The 17,102-nt window shown below is 47.6% G+C and overlaps 1 protein-coding gene across 3 annotated transcripts in view; it reads left to right on the top strand.

The window, feature by feature from the left end:
* Positions 1-17,102, top strand: part of LOC146839166 (uncharacterized) — a 78,049-nt gene that overhangs the window by 17,586 nt on the left and 43,361 nt on the right. Inside the window, exon 2 of one of the 3 annotated variants that reach the window (XM_085603182.1) lies at positions 10,890-10,940. The exons of 1 other annotated variant lie outside the window; for it this stretch is intronic. The gene's annotated coding sequence lies outside the window, so the exon portion shown is untranslated. The remainder of the gene's footprint in view (positions 1-10,889; positions 10,941-17,102) is intronic. One more of the 3 variants, XM_085603181.1, reaches the window with a different exon arrangement.

Raw genomic sequence — 17,102 nt, 5'->3', positions numbered from 1 at the left:
CTCGCTAGGGCACAATGCGACAAAATTCGGCTTGCTAACGAGCAGGGCGACAATTTCACCAGCGGTTATCTTGGTTGAGTCTGCGACGATTTTCGCACCGATAAAATTACTCACGCTAATGAGCGGTGCGATGATCTTGACTTGTTCTGCGACGATTCCACACAGCAGCGGCAGGCTCTGCGATGAAGTTCGCAGCGATAGAATTCTTCCCTCTAACAGACGAAGCATGGATCTTGGCTGGTAGCGATCCAATTCAGTCCGCTAATGAGCGGGGCGATGATTTTTCCAGCGCTGATCTGGCTCAGCGGCAGCAGGCTCTGCGACGATGTCCTCAGCGATAAAATTCTGCACGCTAATAAGCGGTGCGACGGAAATTTTCTCGCTAAGCCGGCTGTGCGTGAAGAAGTGGAGATATTTGGTTTCTTTCTTCTTGGCCAGCTTCCCACAGCAGGCGCAGCTCCCAGAGGCCCCAAAACAGGTTCCAGCACTCTAGGAGGGGCAGAACTCACACAGCAGAGTTCAGGGGGAAGCTGGGGGTGAAGTCCTTTTGTTCCTGGGACTTCTTAACAGGAGGCCAGCTCTACTCAGGCCCTTGGAGATCTTTTAAAGCACAAGTTGAAATAAAGTCTTTTGTAGTCTTTCTCCACTCCTTCAGCAGCAAGGCAACCACTGCAGGCCAATCCCCCAGGTCAGGGACATTACTCCTCCTCACAGATTTCCCAGTTCCTTCTCCTCAGGCAGAGGTTCTTCTTGTCAAGCAGGGTCTAATTTCTTGGGAGCAGGGTCCCAATATTTTATAACCCTAAATCCTTTGTTGCTCTGGGGTAGAGGGGCCTTTGCCCAGTCCAAACCAGTTCCTGAGCACTTTGTTGACATGACTCTGACTTTCTATTCAGGGTGCAGGGCAGAGACATCAGCCGCTCCACAGGGGGTGGAGCCAGCATTGTGGTGGCAGAGCACAGCCCTATTCAGAGTCCAGGTGCACTCCTCCCACCCATCTGGATGTCAATCTCTCTATTCACCACCAGGCTACCTAGCCCTGCCCCTCTGAGTTTCCCCAGCCCTGTCACTCACAGAAACCAGACAGGCAGATACACATCATAGCAGAGGCGTGCTGAAATGGTTAGGCAAGCAAATACCAACTTTCTAAAAGTGTCATTTGCAAACACAGAATATTAAAATAAACATTACTAAAAGATGTATTTTATTATTCTGAGTTCAGGCATACTAAACTCGAATTTCTACCATGTTCCCTGGGTCTGTTAGGATCATAGGATGTAACAACTCTAACAGCCCATTCTGGCCTATGGAGAACAGGTAGCCTTACAATAGTGAAAAACGAAAATGGCTGTAATTCACTATTAGGACATGCCACACACATCAGGGCTTGTCCTACCTTATGCTTACAATGCACCCTGCCCTTGGGCCTACCATAGGGGTGACTAATATGAAGTTAAGGGAAGGTTTAGGGACTGGCAAGTGGGTGCACTTGCCTAGTCAGCATGACAGTACCAGACTGCATGCAGGTTCTGCAATGGCAGACCTTAGACACATTTTACTAGGCCGCTTCTGTGGGTGGCACAACCAGTGCTGCAAGCCCACCAGCAGCATTTGTATTTACAAGCCCTGGGCACTCCTGGTGCACTTTACTGGGGTCTGACAGTAAACCAAATAAGCCAATCATGGAATCCAACCAACATATACATTTTAAATAGGGAGCATTTGCACTGTGGCACTGGTTGGCAGTGGCACAGTGCGCTGAGCAGCTAACACCAGCAAAACACACGAGGCACAGCGATAAAAAGTGGAAGGGAGACTCACGCCAAGGTGCCAGGTCTAACATGCACCATTAAGGCAATAAATAATACGTTGACCTCATATTTGAGTTGGATCGGTTTATCCTGTTAGAGTCCTGTCCTTCGTCGTCATTTTCTAGTGAGCGGCCTAGGCTCTAGAGGGTCATACGGGCTCTCCCCCTCCTTTTGCTTCGACAGTGTTTGCTTTAGAGATGCTGATATGGAGTGCGGAGACCTTCAGTTAAGCAGCTCTGAACGAGTGAATGAAATCCATGCCGGTGGTTTGTGCTGGGAACGTGCCTTTCATGTTTATTTCTTCCATCCAGCCTCCTTGTCACGGAGTTAGTAGCAAGGAAGTAATGTAGCCACTAACCTTGCAAGAGTATCAGCAGGAACGACGGCAGGCAGTAAGGTCCCCCTACTCCCCTGGGCGCAGCCCCACACAGGCTGAAGCGAACACCACTATGAACGAATGCGCCCTGGGGAAAAAGGGGAGAGGATAAAATAACAAACACTGCGGACCCACTGGTTGCTCCTAGATCTGCTTCTGTTTATCATTCATGCTGCATCAGTACAGGAGCGTGGGAGTTCAGCAGAGGCAACTGCAGAGGGAAATGAGACAAGAAGACGGGAATCAGAGAAACACAATGCAGCAACCCATTTGCCCCAAACACATGGAAAGACCAATCTCACTCACACGCTCCACCTCGCAGCAGCCAATACAAAGAATACTTCAGGATGCCGTTGTCCGTGCATACAGGAGAAGACGTAAAGTTGTAGTCAAGAATCCCGGTAGTAAAACATGCTGTTTCAATCAGCACATGTTTTTTTGTCTCGAGAACTAAAATCAGCAAAAGGAAAAAATCCCTTCTTCATACAGGGACCAAATCCAAAGGAAGCGCTCCTGCGCAATTCCCCTTGAAAACAAAACCTAAATACCTGATCGCTGCGAGCGCAGAGAGCTGCTGACGTCTTACCGAGCAGATCAAGAACCGCCCCAGTTAATTCACTTAAGAGGTAATCCTGGCGTCTAGACGCTCGGGGGTTTGGAAGGCGATTTCCCCCGTCCTCCGAAGGCAGCCAGGAAACGGAAATACCCTGAGACTCAGCACTCCGGCGGGGAATACCTTCCGCTGGCCGAGTCTCAGAGGCAGTGGATGCGGAGCGGTGGTGGGCAAAACGGGACCACAGGGACGCAGGAGAACAGGGATGTATGAGAAGACAGCGTAACCAAACAGAGCTCCCCAACGTGGTAATTCCGGCGGGAGGACTTCTCGGCTAGGCCTCAGAGAGCGCTGGGAAGTTTGTCAAGCCCCGATCCTCGGAGGAGGAGGGGCTTTGTAGTTTTCGGGCTGCCGGAGCGGCAGAGTTGACTTCCTGTCCGTCGCATTCCAGGCTTCTGGGGATTGTAGTGCCGATCTTTCCGCTTGCCCTCTAGTGGCCCTTCGCTTGCAGTGCATGCATACCCAGGCATTCTCTTTCTGGTGTAAGGAATGGGAAGCCTGTTTAACGTTTTATGCCCTTGCCTTTGGCATGCGCTCGCGACAGAACCTCCCCTTAAGGACCGCCGTCTCGGCGGTTGCCCTGGCTTACCAGGAAATTTGGCATGGAAGCGTGTCAGCAAATGAGGGCAGTGTAGGTTGGTGTGAGGGTCCCAGGTTCTGTCCTCTACCCTGTACTCCTTCCAGTCCACTAGGTACTGCACTCGGCCTCTGAACAATCGAGAGTCTAGTATCTCTCTTACTTCGTACTCTTCCTGTCCGTCTATCTCAAGGGGCATTGGTCTGGACGACAGCCTCATATTCACAGGACAAGGCTGGAGTAGGGACACATGGAACATGGGGTGGATATGCCAAGAACGGGGTAAAGTTAGCCGCATAGCCACAGGGTTGATAACCTCCTCTATTCCATAGGGCCCGATGTATCTAGGAGCCAATTTGCCCACCCCTCTTAATGCAAGTTTTTTGTGCTGCCTGAGAGAGGACTAACTGGTGTTTCGCGTCCATGAGCACTGCTTTTAGATGGGCGTGGTTTTCTTGTATGGTAGGGTGGTTGGACACCGCAGGCCAGTCGAAGGGTAGCATGCTCGGAAGAAACCCGTATAAGCAAAAGAAGGGTGAGCATCCCAGCGTGGAGTGTTCGGCATTGTTGTATGCAAATTCCGCCATCCATATCAGGGGATACCAGTCTGTAGTGTTTTGGAGAGTGAAACATCTTAGGTATTGCTCTAACGTTTGGTTGAGCCGTTCTGTTTTCCCATCAGTTTGGGGGTGGTAGCTAGTGGACAACCGTGTCTCGATGTTCATAGTATTGCATAGTGCTCTCCAAAACCGTGAAATGAACTGTGTTCTCCGGTATGTGATAATAATCCTCGGGATCCCATGTGCTCGTACTACATGTTGTAGAAATACCACTGCCAATTCGGATGAGGTGGGTAACCTTTTTAGCGGAATGAAATGCCCCATTTTCGTTAGATGGTCAATAACCACTAGGATGGTTGTGTATCCATCGCAGGGGGGCATTTTGACGATAAAATCCATGGATACTGTGTGCCATGGAAAAGGAGGCACAGGGATGGGTCGTAGGAGTCCCACTGGTTTGGAATGGCTGTTTTTTCCCTGGGTACAAACAGCGTAGTTCTTGAGGTACTCCTTTGTGTCTTTTCGCAGCGTAGGCCACCAGAATGATCTTTCAATGTTGGCGATTGTCTTATATTCCCCTAGGTGTCCCCCGAGTGCGGAGTCATGAGCCCAGTTCAGTACTTGTTGCTGCAGCACTGCTTGAGGCACGTATAAGGCATGATAGTGGTACAACAAATCCCCGGAGGTGCTTCTATGCTCAGGTGATTCCTGAATCCATTCGTGGATGTCTACGTTGGCTAGAGAGACCTTGACATCCTCGAGGAAGTCCTGAGAGACGACGAAAGCGAGGGTTTTTTCCGGGAACGCCGAAGCAGGGAGAATGGCAGGAGGGTCCATGGCATCCTCCTTGAGAGTTGTTATGGGTTCCCCTTGTCGGGACAAAGCGTCTGCCTTTCCATTCTGTGGTCCGGGTCTATACTTGATTATAAAATCATAGTCAGAGAAAAACAAAGACCATCTTAACTGGCGTGGAGTCAGGCCTCTGGCTCTTTTCAGGAACAGGAGGTTTCGATGATCCATGTAGATTTCGGCAGTGTGATGCGCTCCAAGGAGGTAATGCCTCCATTCTTCACAAGCTCGTTTGATAGCCAGCAGTTCTTTGTCAGAGACAGAATAGTTCGCTTCACTCAGGGTAAGTTTCTTGGAGTAATACGCTACGGGATGTAGTTGTCCTGTATCTGGGTGCCTTTGGGATAACACACCCCTGAGTGCGTACTGTGACGCATCCGTTTCTACCACAAATGGCATTGTAGGGTCGGGGTGTCGCAGGATAGAGGCCTGGGTGAACCGTTCCTTCAATGTCTCGAATGCGTTGTTTGCTTCTGCGCTCCAAGTAGACGGGGTGTTTTTTCGTAGCAGACTGGAGATGGGGTGGATCACTTTGGAGAAATCCTTGATGAAGCGTCTATAATAGTTTGCAAACCCCAGAAAGCTCTGCACTGATTTCACATGATGGGGTGCCTTCCATCCTGTTATGGCCTCTACCTTCCCCATGTCCATCTGGAAAGCTCATGCGTTGATGATGTACCCCAGAAAGGCAACTTCTTTGACATGTAACAGACATTTCTCTAGTTTGGCATATAACAAGTGTGTTCGGAGTCTGTCTAGCACTGCTTTTATGAGGAGAATATAGTCTGGAAGGTTGTCTGAATATACAAGGATGTCGTCAATGTAGACGATACAGCTTGTGTCCAACAGTCCTCGCAATACCTTATCCATACAGTATTGGAAGGCTGCGGGGACGTTGCACAACCCGAAAGGCATCACCTGGTACTCATATAGCCCGTATTTGTTCCTGAATGCTTTCTTCCATTCATCACCTGTCTTGACCCATACCAGGTGATAGGCCCCCCGCAGGTCCAGCTTGGTAAAAATACGTGCGCCTTTTAGTTGGTCCAGCAATACCGGTATCAGGGGTAAAGGGTACCTGTTCTTGACTGTCACCTTGTTGATTGCTCGGTAGTCAATGCACGTCCTGAGCTCATCACAGTCCTTCTTCGAAATAAAAAAGAGAGGCGAGGATGCTGGGGATGTGGAAGCCAGGTTCTCTTCCAGGTAGGACTTAAGGTAGTGTGTCTTGGGTTCTGTGAGGGCGTACACCCTGCTGCATGGGATGTCTGCTCCTGGGACGAGATCTATACGACAGTCGTAGGGTTGATGAGGTGGTAACTGAGTAGCTTTTTGTTTGTTGAAGACCTCTTTGTAGTCGCCATATTCCTCGGTAATGAGGTAGAGCAGCAGTATCCGATTTCTTTACATCCAGTGGCCAACAACTCCGCCTGAGTTTTGATGGTGGCTTCCTGAAACGTGCACTGGTTGGTGCAATGCTCTCTACAGAACGCGGATGTCAAGGATATGGTGCGTTCCGTCTATCTGATAACAGGATCATGCAGTGTTAACTAGGGCATGCCGAGGATAAGGCGAAAATGGGGAGCATCGATGAGATCAAATTGTATGGTTTCATTGTGATCCGTACCGACTCGCATGGTGAGAGGAACGGTATGGCATTTGACAGATCCAGAAGTCAGGGCTTCCCATCCACTGCCTTCCCTATCTCAGGGGTTTTCTTTCGTTCACAGGGGACGCCGATTTTCTTTGCGTACTGTTGATCGATGAAGTTCCCTGTGGCTCCAGAGTCCAGCAGAGCAGATTCGCTAAGAGGAGGAGCAGTGGTGATCCATAATGTGACACTCACTGACATATGTGCCACTGCTGGTTGGATGGTATTGGCTAGACTTGCAGGGACCGTGTCTGAACCTGAACCCAAGGCGGTGATCCCGTCCGTTCTTGGGCTCTTTAGTTTTCTGACTCCTGTTGGGTGGTTGCTTGCGTTCTTGAAGCAACACCTCTGTCGGGACCCCTAGCCCGGGCTCGGCATTCTCTAATAAAATGCCCGCTTTTCCCACAATACAGACACAGTTTTTGTTGTCTTCTTTTTTCTCTCTCCTCGGAAGTAAGCGGGCCACGGATTCCCACGACTTGCATGGGCTCGGATCCGTCCAACGTCTTGGAGGTTTCTTCCTGGGCAGGTCGGGATCTGGGAACGAAAGGACGGGATTCTCCTCGGCTTCTGTCCCCATTTCGTTCTTGTTCTCGATGATCTAGCTGAACATTTAGTTCAATTAATTCCTCACAGGTTTGATGCAGTTGTACCACTTGGGAGAGGACGTCCTTCAGTTCACTACGAAGTCCTTGATAAAAAAGTGTTGTCTGTTTTTCCGGTGGCCAGTCGGTTTCAACCAAAAGGCGATTGAATGTCGTAATGTAGGTCAGCAGGTCTTGTGCCTCTTGTCGAAGGGTAAGCAGCTCCCTATCCAGAGTCATCATATGCGTTTTTTGATCGAAGAGCTTTCGCATTTCCACACAAAAGTTCTTGAAGTCATGCAGTACCGGATCGTTCCGCTCCATCAACGGTATCGTCCAGCTAGCAGCGTTGCCCCCCATGTAGGACATCATGAACGACGTCTTGGATGCGTCGTCATGAAAGATGGCTGGTTTGCATAAAAAATGGAGTCGGCTCTGATTGAGGAAGGTCTCAAATTTCTTCGGGTCGCCATGGAAACTTCTGGTGGTGCCAAGGGGATACCAGGGTTCTGTATTGCATGAACGGTGGGAGTGCCCCCTTGGGACGGTGGGTTCGCTGTTGGTGCAGAGAAAAAACATGTACTCTGTGATCCCACCCCGGGGGATGATGCAGGTGGGGGAAGAGTCCAGTCCTTAATATACGAGCCCTTACCCGAAGTGGAGGTCTTTCCACTCCTGGAGATGCCCGCCACCTCCCTACGTAGGGTCCCCATCTCGGCTCTTAATTCTTGGGTTTCTTGGCGTGAAGTATGTACCTCCTGCTGTAGAGCCGAAAGGCTCTCCAACAGCGAGGCCAACACCACGTTAGTGTCCATCGCCCGGGCTGACAATAATCGTGGGCTTGACAATCTGTCACGGAGTTAGTAGCAAGGAAGTAATGTAGCCACTAACCTTAGAAGAGTATCAGCAGGAACGATGTCAGGCAGTAAGGTCCCCCTACTCCCCTGGGCGCAGCCCCCCACAGGGTGAAGCGAACACCACTATGAACGAATGCGCCCTGGGGAAAAAGGGGAGAGGATAAAATAACAAACACTGCGGACCCACTGGTTGCTCCTAGATCTGCTTCTGTTTATCATTCATGGTACATCAGTACAGGAGCGTGGGAGTTCAGCAGAGACAACTGCAGAGGGAAATGAGACAAGAAAACGGGAATCAGAGAAACACAATGCAGCAACCCATTTGCCCCAAACACATGGAAAGACCAATCTCACTCACACGCTGCACCTCGCAGCAGCCAATACAAAGAATACTTCAGGATGCCGTTGTCCGTGCATACAGGAGAAGACGTAAAGTTGCAGTCAAGAATCCCGGTAGTAAAACATGCTGTTTCAATCAGCACATGTTTTTTTGTCTCGAGAACCAAAATCAGCACAAGGAAAAAATCCCTTCTTCATACAGGGACCAAAACAAAGGAAGCGCTCCTGCACAATTCCCCTCGAAAACAAAACCTAAATACTTGATCACTGCGAGCGCAGAGAGCTGCTGACGTCTTGCCGAGCAGATCAAGAACCGCCCCAGTTAATTAACTGATGAGGTAATCCTGGCGTCTGGATGCTCAAGGGTTTGGAAGGCGATTTCCCCCGTCCTCCGAAGGCAGCCAGGAAATGGAAATACCCTGAAACTCGGCACTCCGGCGGGGAATACCTTCCGCTGGCCGAGTCTCAGAGGCGGTGGATGCAAAGCGGTGGTGGGCAAAACAGGACCACAGGGACGCAGAAGAACAGGGACGCGTGAGAAGGCAGCGTAACCAAATAGAGCTCCGCAACATGGTAATCCGGCGGGAGGACTTCTCGGCTAGGCCCCAGAGAGCGCTGGGAAGTTTGTCAAGCCCCGATCCTCTGAGGAAGAGGGGCTTTGTAGTTTTCGTGCTGCCGGAGCGCCGGAGTCGACTTCCTGTCCGTCGCATTCCAGGCTTCTGGGGATTGTAGTGCCGATCTTTCCGCTTGCCCTCTAGTGGCCCTTCACTTGCAGCGCATGCATACCCAGGCATTCTCTTTCTGGTGTAAGGAACGGGAAGCCTGTTTAACGCTCCGTGCCCTTGCCTCTGGCACGCGCTCGCGACACTCCTTCGAGGTGCAGACATTGTCAGATCAGGGGACAGAGGCACAGAAAGAGTAGGATTTGCCTAGTACTAAACAGTTTAAATCTGATGAACGCAGAACTACTTTTTCCAAAGGTTATTACTTGGCCACGTTATATTCTGGTGAATAGTCCATGAGAGTGGGCGCTGTGTACCCCACCCAGAGGTAATGTTGATGTGGTAATCAAACTCTCGTGTCATCGGTTGGCTAAGGGTAAGATTTATTAACCACTCACCCAACGGCACCAGGAATGTAACTGCTGGGAACACTCCTGGCAACGCATCAACAACACTCCTGGCAACGCATCAACAACACTCCTGGCAACGCATCAGCAGCACTCCTGGCAAAGTGGCAACAACATTCCAGGAGCCACCGGAATGAATCTTTAGTTAAAGACGCACCACCACAGTCTGGGCCCATTTTTAAAACCACAGTTTTACTTTCATCTTTAGGATGGGTATAAACACCCCCGATCTGGGACATAAATGGGGGAGAGGCATACATTTACTGAGTGATTCCTGAAGCTCACTATTTCACAAATTGGTAGGTCAGGGTTATCCACGCAGGGCCCGATTCACAGAACTAACTTAAGACAAAATCCTAAACTTACTACCATTTTTGTATTCACAGAAGGCACTTACTCATTTTGGTATTCACAGAAGACACTTACTCACTTCGGTATTCACAGAAGATAGGAGTCCTAACTTTAGGACTCCTAAATGCCTTCTGTGAATACCGAAAGTCTTAAAATTAGTATTTTTCTCAGTTTAGGAGTCCTAAAGTTAGGACTCCTAACTTCTGTGAATACCGAAATGAGTAAGTGCCTTCTGTGAATACCAAAATGAGTAAGTGCCTTCTGTGAATACCAAAATGGTAGTAAGTTTAGGATTTTGTCTTAAGTTAGTTCTGTGAATCGGGCCCAGAGTCTCCTGGTTGCACAGTTTCCTAGTGCAGTAAACCACACGTGAGGTGGTGGAGATTGGGAGGTAGCAGCCGAGGGACTACAATCCCAGGATAAGGACCTGTAAAGTGGCCCTGTAGAGAACTAACATTTGGTGTCTATTTCCAGCATCTTTAGGTAAAGTGGTAAAGCCGGGATTAGATGTTACTTCTGGTGGTGGTGCGCGCACACACCAGTGAATTGCCCAACTCGTTATGGGTTGTGTCAAGGTTTTTTTTTACATCATTTGCTAGATGTATTGAGCATATTTCTAAGTGCCTTCCCACCAATATTTTTATGTAAGAAGGTTGAGACCTTTTCTTTTAGTCGTGGAGCAAAAGCTGCTTGTTGTAGGGGACTATCGTCCCCAAAACAGTCCATGACACTACTAACTAGAGTAGTCAGTTTCCAGTAACGTGTCCCTGAACACCTACGAGCTCTTCCTTCTATGTTTGTGTTCTGAGCCCTTCCGTCTCCCCTCGGACCCACCAAGGATGTTTGGTCTGTGTGTAAAGGCGCTTTTGTGTACTGGATTCATGTGAGGTGAAGAGCCCATTTCAGGTGTCTCCCTTGTATCTACGTAGCCTCTAAAGTTGTATGCTGTTCCATAATGTTAGTGACAATCTTCATTCTCTCCTCTCACTGCATGCCCCGCCGCTGCTTTTTAGAGACACTCCTCGTATTGAAATTTTTTGTAAAGCAGATGACCCTTGTAGGGAAGATTATAATCTCTCTGACACCACTTGGTACGTAATATCCCATACCTGGCGTAAAAAAAACGGTGCACAGTCAATATATCGATGTTGTAATATCGACCTACCTTAATATCAAGTTTTTCATATCGTAGGTACAGAATATCGACAGCAAGAATATCGGTGACCATAATATCGACCTTAAGGTAAGGAATATCGTTTTATTTAATATCGATGTAAGAAATATCGAAGTCAGTAATATCGATGTAAGTAATATCGATGTAAGTAATATCGTTAGCAAAAATCTAGTTGGTAATAATATCGCCATTTATATTAGTGTTATGTATTTTAGTATGTATTTTATATGTATGTGTTTAATATTTATTGTAATGTATTTGATATATTTTTAAATGTATGTATGAAATTTTTAGAAAATATTAAAATATTTTTATGTAAACTTTGCGTTTTAGTATTAGAGTGGGTTGTGGGTTTATAGGGGAATAGGGTTCCCTGCGTTTTCACCTTTTAAATTTGAGCCAAACCACAAGTTCCGGCGTGCATCAGTATGAAATGCATTAAAGCAGGCACACCGGAGGCCAATAAAAGGTGAAAACCCAGGGAACTGTGGGAGCCAAAGACATCGTGTGCAGTCAAAAAGCCTCTGAAGAAAGAGCTTGAATGCTCTGAAACGCGTCAGGCAGGAGGATGAAAGAATTGGAATGAAAATGCCTGTTCTTGTGAAATAAAAGGTTTGTGATAAATCACCGGCTGGAGGAGTGCGTCTCTATTGCATGGGCATCTTTGGGAAGAATATATATTACATGTATATATTTAATTTATTTTTACATTATATATACTAGTTATTTTTAAATATTTAAAAATATTTTTAAGTATGTTTCTTTTAACTATATATAATATTTAGTTATTTTACATTTTTTTTTTAACTTTAAAAAAAAACCAATATTTTTAACAACGATATTTTTGACCGATAATTTTGTTTCGATATTTTTTTACTTACCTTAATGTAGATAGGATGTCGATGTTCTTGACTTAGAAATTTTGGTCCCGATATTTTTGTAGGTCGATTTTCTGTCCGTCGATATTCTGTCAGTGATTCAAAAATAAAAACTGACTGCATTATTTACTGTATGTTAATACTTCCTTGAAATTTTGCTCATTTTGCTCATGCTTCAGTCTATATGAAACTAGTCTTTGCCCTCCCACCCTCTTGTCCACACAGTACCCTGGATCCTGCCACCTATTACATGCTCATCTGTCAAGAGAACTTAGAGACAGAATAGAACTTTTCCTGCTGGTGGACACTGAACACTTTCTGTTAGTAACTCCACTGGGTGCAATCCCATTGGTGCCTGGCCTGTGGTATTGCATTGACTGCATCAACCCTAGTGCCTGGCCTGTGTTGATGCATTGTTTGCATTAGATTCTCCTAGTGCCTGGTCTGTATTATTGTATTGTTTTGTCAGATTCTCCTAGTGCCTGGTCTGTATTATTGCATTGTTTGCGTCATATTCTCCGATTGCCTGGCCCGTGTTATTTCATTGTTTGCATCAGATTCTCCTAGTGCCTGGTCTGTGTTATTGCATTGTTTGCATCAGATTCTTCTAGTGCCTGGCCTGTGTTATTGACTTGTTTGCCTCAGATTCTCCCAATGCGTGGCCTGTGTTATTGCATTGTTTGCATCATGTGTTCCTAGTGCATGACCTGTGTTATTGCGTTGTTTGCATCACGTGTTCCTAGTGCCTGGTCTGTGTTATTGCATTGTTTGCGTCACGTTTTTCTAGTGCATGACCTGTGTTATTGCATTGTTTGCATCAGATTCTCCTATTGCCTGGCCCGTGTTATTGCATTGTTTGCGTCACGTTTTTCTAGTACCCGGTCTGTGTTATTGCATTGTATGCGCTGCTCTTGGTATGTTATTATTCTAATAGTTGCAGCTTTTCTAACAAACATGGTGCCTTTCATTCCAATCAAGTGCATCTGACTGCAAGGACACTGCACTCTTCCTGCAGTAGCAATCTACCTCCTATTTATGTAGCAACAGACCGCACAGCATGTCTGCCAGAGATGTCGTAGGGTCAGAAACAGTGCATAGGTAAGTAGGTATGATGGAAAACAAACTGCTGAGTAAGATTTTAAACGAAGAAGCTGCTGTGATAGACAGCAAAACATCCATGTCGAAACATCAGCAGTAGGACAATGGTACATGGAATGATAATGGTAGATTTATTTACACTTCTGTGCAGTGCGTGTCACTTATTGTTCTTTTCTTCCACTCTCATGAGATGGTTTTACATGGCAACTCTCAGCTCACTGAGTGTGGAGCTTCCTCGAATCCCAGAGACGCGCCGTTCCAAAGACCGTAACATAGAAGGTTGAAAGATCCGAGTCATCATCCTGGCAGGTGGACAGGTGATCCCCGAGGGGGTGTAGTTGGTCTGTGTGTTGCCATGGCTGTCCAGGGGGTGTAAGAAAATGTCAGCAATTTGTGGAGGGCCCTCTTTTGGGTGAGAACCACCCACCTTCATGCAATACGGACTTGAGGGTTTGTGTCTGCGCAGGATGAGTTACATTCTGATAGAAAATGGAGGACCTTGTCCAAAATGTTACCAAGGTTTAACTTCTTCATTTACGACAGATAGAGAAAGCCCATGTACCTCGAGGGGCTTGAAAAGCTTTCTGCACTCTGCTGGTGCAGGCAGGATGTTTATTCTCCAGTTGGCATTTGCCAGGGGATGTTTAGATACAGGTGTTGAATTAAACCTTGGAGCACCACTTGTAGTGTTGACTCTTGGAGTCTCGTAGTGTGTGCTGAATGCGGTAGAACTGTCTTAATGTTCTACGGAGCTCAGAATATCCAGACTCTCCTTCATTTCAGAGCTTGAGCTCTGTGGCATGACCAGTAGAACTCCAATAAAGAAGATGGCCTAGATCAGTTCTAGCTCTCCCGACTTTTGAACTGATCATTGAGGAAAGAAGCCCTTGTCTGGAAGGAAGATCTGCACAAGGCACACCTGACAGATGTCCCGCCTGGAATGAAGATGTGCGTAAGGCACAGCTGACAGACATCCTGCCTGGAAGGAAGATCTGCACAAGGCACAGCTGACAGAAGTCCTGCCTGGAAGGAAGATCCACACAAGGCACAGCTGACAGACATCCTGCCTGGAAGGAAGATGAAATTAAATGAAGTTTAGATTTGTGGAGCGCTCTGCTACCCAAAGGTGTCTAGGCGCAGGATACTCAGATGAAGAAGAAGGAAAGAAGCCAAAAGATAGAATGAACTGGAAGCTTCAGTCAAGAAGCGCTTCTGGTTGGAAAGGCAGGTTATTGAATGATTTATGGAACAAGAGCAGAACTGATGTTTTTCTTGAGATCAGGTGGCCTAGAATTCCACAGCCTAGCTGTGCAGGCTACAAAGCTTCTGCATCCCCAAGGAGCCCTTCTGACCGTAGGTATAATGAGATTGGATGTATAAGATATGGGCAGTGATCTTTTAGTGACGTACTAGTGGAAGCGTTGACTAAGGTATTCTGGACTGGAGTTATGCGGTGCCTTGAATGCAATGCATGAAGATTTGAACTCAATCCTTTTTTAGGTCTCGCCTAGCATTGCAGCGCATGCGCTGCTCGCTCGGTGAGAGCTATAGTAAGAGAGGAGATTTGAGAAGGAGACTCGAAGCCCCGCCCCTCATTTTCATTGGCTTGCGTCACCATTTATGCTAAACGGTGGCCTGCCATTGGGAATGGGGTTTTGTAGCCACTGCCCTTTCGCCTTTTTATTCGGCCCATCCGGACAGGCTCGACTGCTTTGGGGCTGTCGCAAAGCAATTTCGTATCTTTATGGGGGCCTTCTGTTTTTACTCAGCCCGTGTATATTTTTGCATGGTGCTTTCACTTAAAGTGAAAGTGAAAGCGCGATGCAAATATAAACACGTGGCTGAGTGAAAACAGATGACCCCCTGCCTTCCCACAATGGCGAGCGCTGATTCCCACTGCAGGCAGGCACAAAGCGCATGGCGTGCTTTCACTTTCCTATTTTTTTGGTAAATCTTGTTTTTGTATTTTGCATGTTGTATATTAAAAAAAATATTTGTGAAAGCACTTGTTGGGAGTAAAGAACAAGTTACTTACCTTCGGTAATGCTTTTTCTGGTGGATACAGTGTCTGCCTGACACGTTACCCAAGGTAAGTAACTTGTTCTTCTGATGGATACATCTGCCTGTGGATTCCTCACGTTATGAATAGATTCCCACAGCAGTCCCACTCCCGGAGGCGGGTGTCCACCCTTCTATACCAAAAAGTCCTGCAGAACAGAGCGCGCAAAGTGGCCCTCCCTCCTCATTTCGGAGTCCAAGCAATAATGCTTTGCGAAAGTGTGGAGGGAGGCCCAAGTCGCTGCCTTACAAATGTCCGCTACAGGTACACCTCTAGCCAAAACAGGAGTAGACAACTTGGCCATGGTGGAATGAGCTCTAATACCTTCTGGAGGTTCCTTACCAGCCAGGACGTAGCAGATTTTGATGCACAAAATGATCCATCTGGATAAAGTGCGCTTGTGCACTGCCTTGCCCTTCATCCACCGTAGCCCACAAAGAGCTGATCGTCCACTCGCCAGTCTATAGTTCTGTCCAAATAAAAGCTCACTGCTCTTTTAGGATCCAGGCGGTGAAGTCTCTCCTCCTCCTTGGAAGGGTGAGGGGGAGGATAGAATACAAGATGGGTAATGGACTGTCCTAGATGGAAGGGAGTGACCACCTTAGGCAGAAAAGCATCCCTGGTCCTGAGGACCATCTTTTCAGCATGTATGGTCAGGATAGAACACAGGCAGATTAATGGACGGCCCTAGATGGAAGGGAGTGACCACCTTAGGCAGAAAACCATCCCTGGTCCTGAGGACCATCATTTCAGCATGTATGGTTAAAAACGGGGGTTTCGAACTAAGAGCCTGAAGGTCACTTATCCTCCTTGCTGAGGTAATAGCCACAGGAAAGACCGTCTTAATAGACAAAAGCCTCAAAGGACAACTATGTAAGGGGTCAAATGGGTAACCCATTAAGAAAGTTAAAACAAGATTCAAATCCCATTGAGGCATCACGAAAGGTGTAGGAGGAAAACTATTAGTGAGGCCTTTAATAAACCTCAAAACTATGGGAGATTTAAATAAGGATGGCTGATCCCGCAAACAAACAAAGGCCGAAAGAACCGACAAATGTCCCTTAACAGTAGCCACAGCACATCCCTGCTGAGCCAAGAAAAGTGAAAACTCAAGAACATTCAACAAATGGGCCTTTAAAGGATCAATGGATCTTTCCCCACACCATTTAACAAATCTTGACCATCCATAAGAGTAATTAGACTTAGTGGAGTGTCACCTGGACGATAAGATAACATCCACTACATCCGGTGGGAGAGAGAAAGAACTCAGGTTGCCCCGTTCAATCTCCAGGCATGAAGGTGCAGGCTCTGGAGGTGGGGGTGTAGAACCTGCCCCTGCGACTGCGAGAGGAGGTCTGCCCTGAGAGGGAGACGGAGCGGCGGGTGCGATGAGAGGTGAAGTAGATTTGTGTATCACACCCTTCATGGCCAATCCAGGGCAATCAATATGACCTGGGCCCGGTCTCGGCGAATCTTCCTCAGAACCAGAGGACTCAAGGGTATGGAAGGAAACACGTGAATGAGTTGAGAACTCCAATTCAATTGAAAGGCGTCCCCCAACGCTTCCTGCACTGGATACTGAAGACTGCAGAACAACGGGCAGTGTGCGTTCTCGTGAGTGGCAAACAGGTCCAACCGAGGAGTCCCCCACATCTTAAAGATGGGATGAACCACCTCCGGATGAAGCTTCCACTCGTGATCGGCTGAGTAATGCAGACTGAGACTGTCCGCACGAACATTTAGCACACGAGCCAGATGATTTGAAAACACACAAATCTGATGGTTCTGTGCCCAGGACCTGAGTCGCAGAGCCTCTCGACATAGACGGTACGACCCTACACCTCCCTGTTTGTTGATGTACCACATCGCGATAGTGTTGTCCGTCAGGACCTGAACCGACTGACCACGAAGGGAAGGAAGGAAAGCCTTTAGTGCCAAACGTTTGGCCTGCAATTCCAGGAGGTTGATGTGAAGCAACCTTTCCTCTAGAGACCTTTGACCTCCAGATCCTTCAGATGAGCACCCCACCCCAGAGTGGAGGCATCCGTGATCACTGTAGCCACAGGTGGAGGAGACTGAAAGGGCTTTCCTTGAGTCAGGTTGCCCTGCACACTCCACCAAGTCAGCTCTGCTGCAGCTTCTCTGGAGAACCTGACTGACTCCTTGATATCTCCGTTGTGTTGATACCACTGCCTG

Source organism: Triturus cristatus, chromosome 4_2 (assembly GCF_964204655.1).
Source record: "Triturus cristatus chromosome 4_2, aTriCri1.1, whole genome shotgun sequence".
Taxonomy (NCBI): domain Eukaryota; kingdom Metazoa; phylum Chordata; class Amphibia; order Caudata; family Salamandridae; genus Triturus; species Triturus cristatus.
The sequence above is the reverse complement of the archived record's forward strand: the minus strand, read 5'-3'. Positions and strand labels throughout refer to the sequence as shown.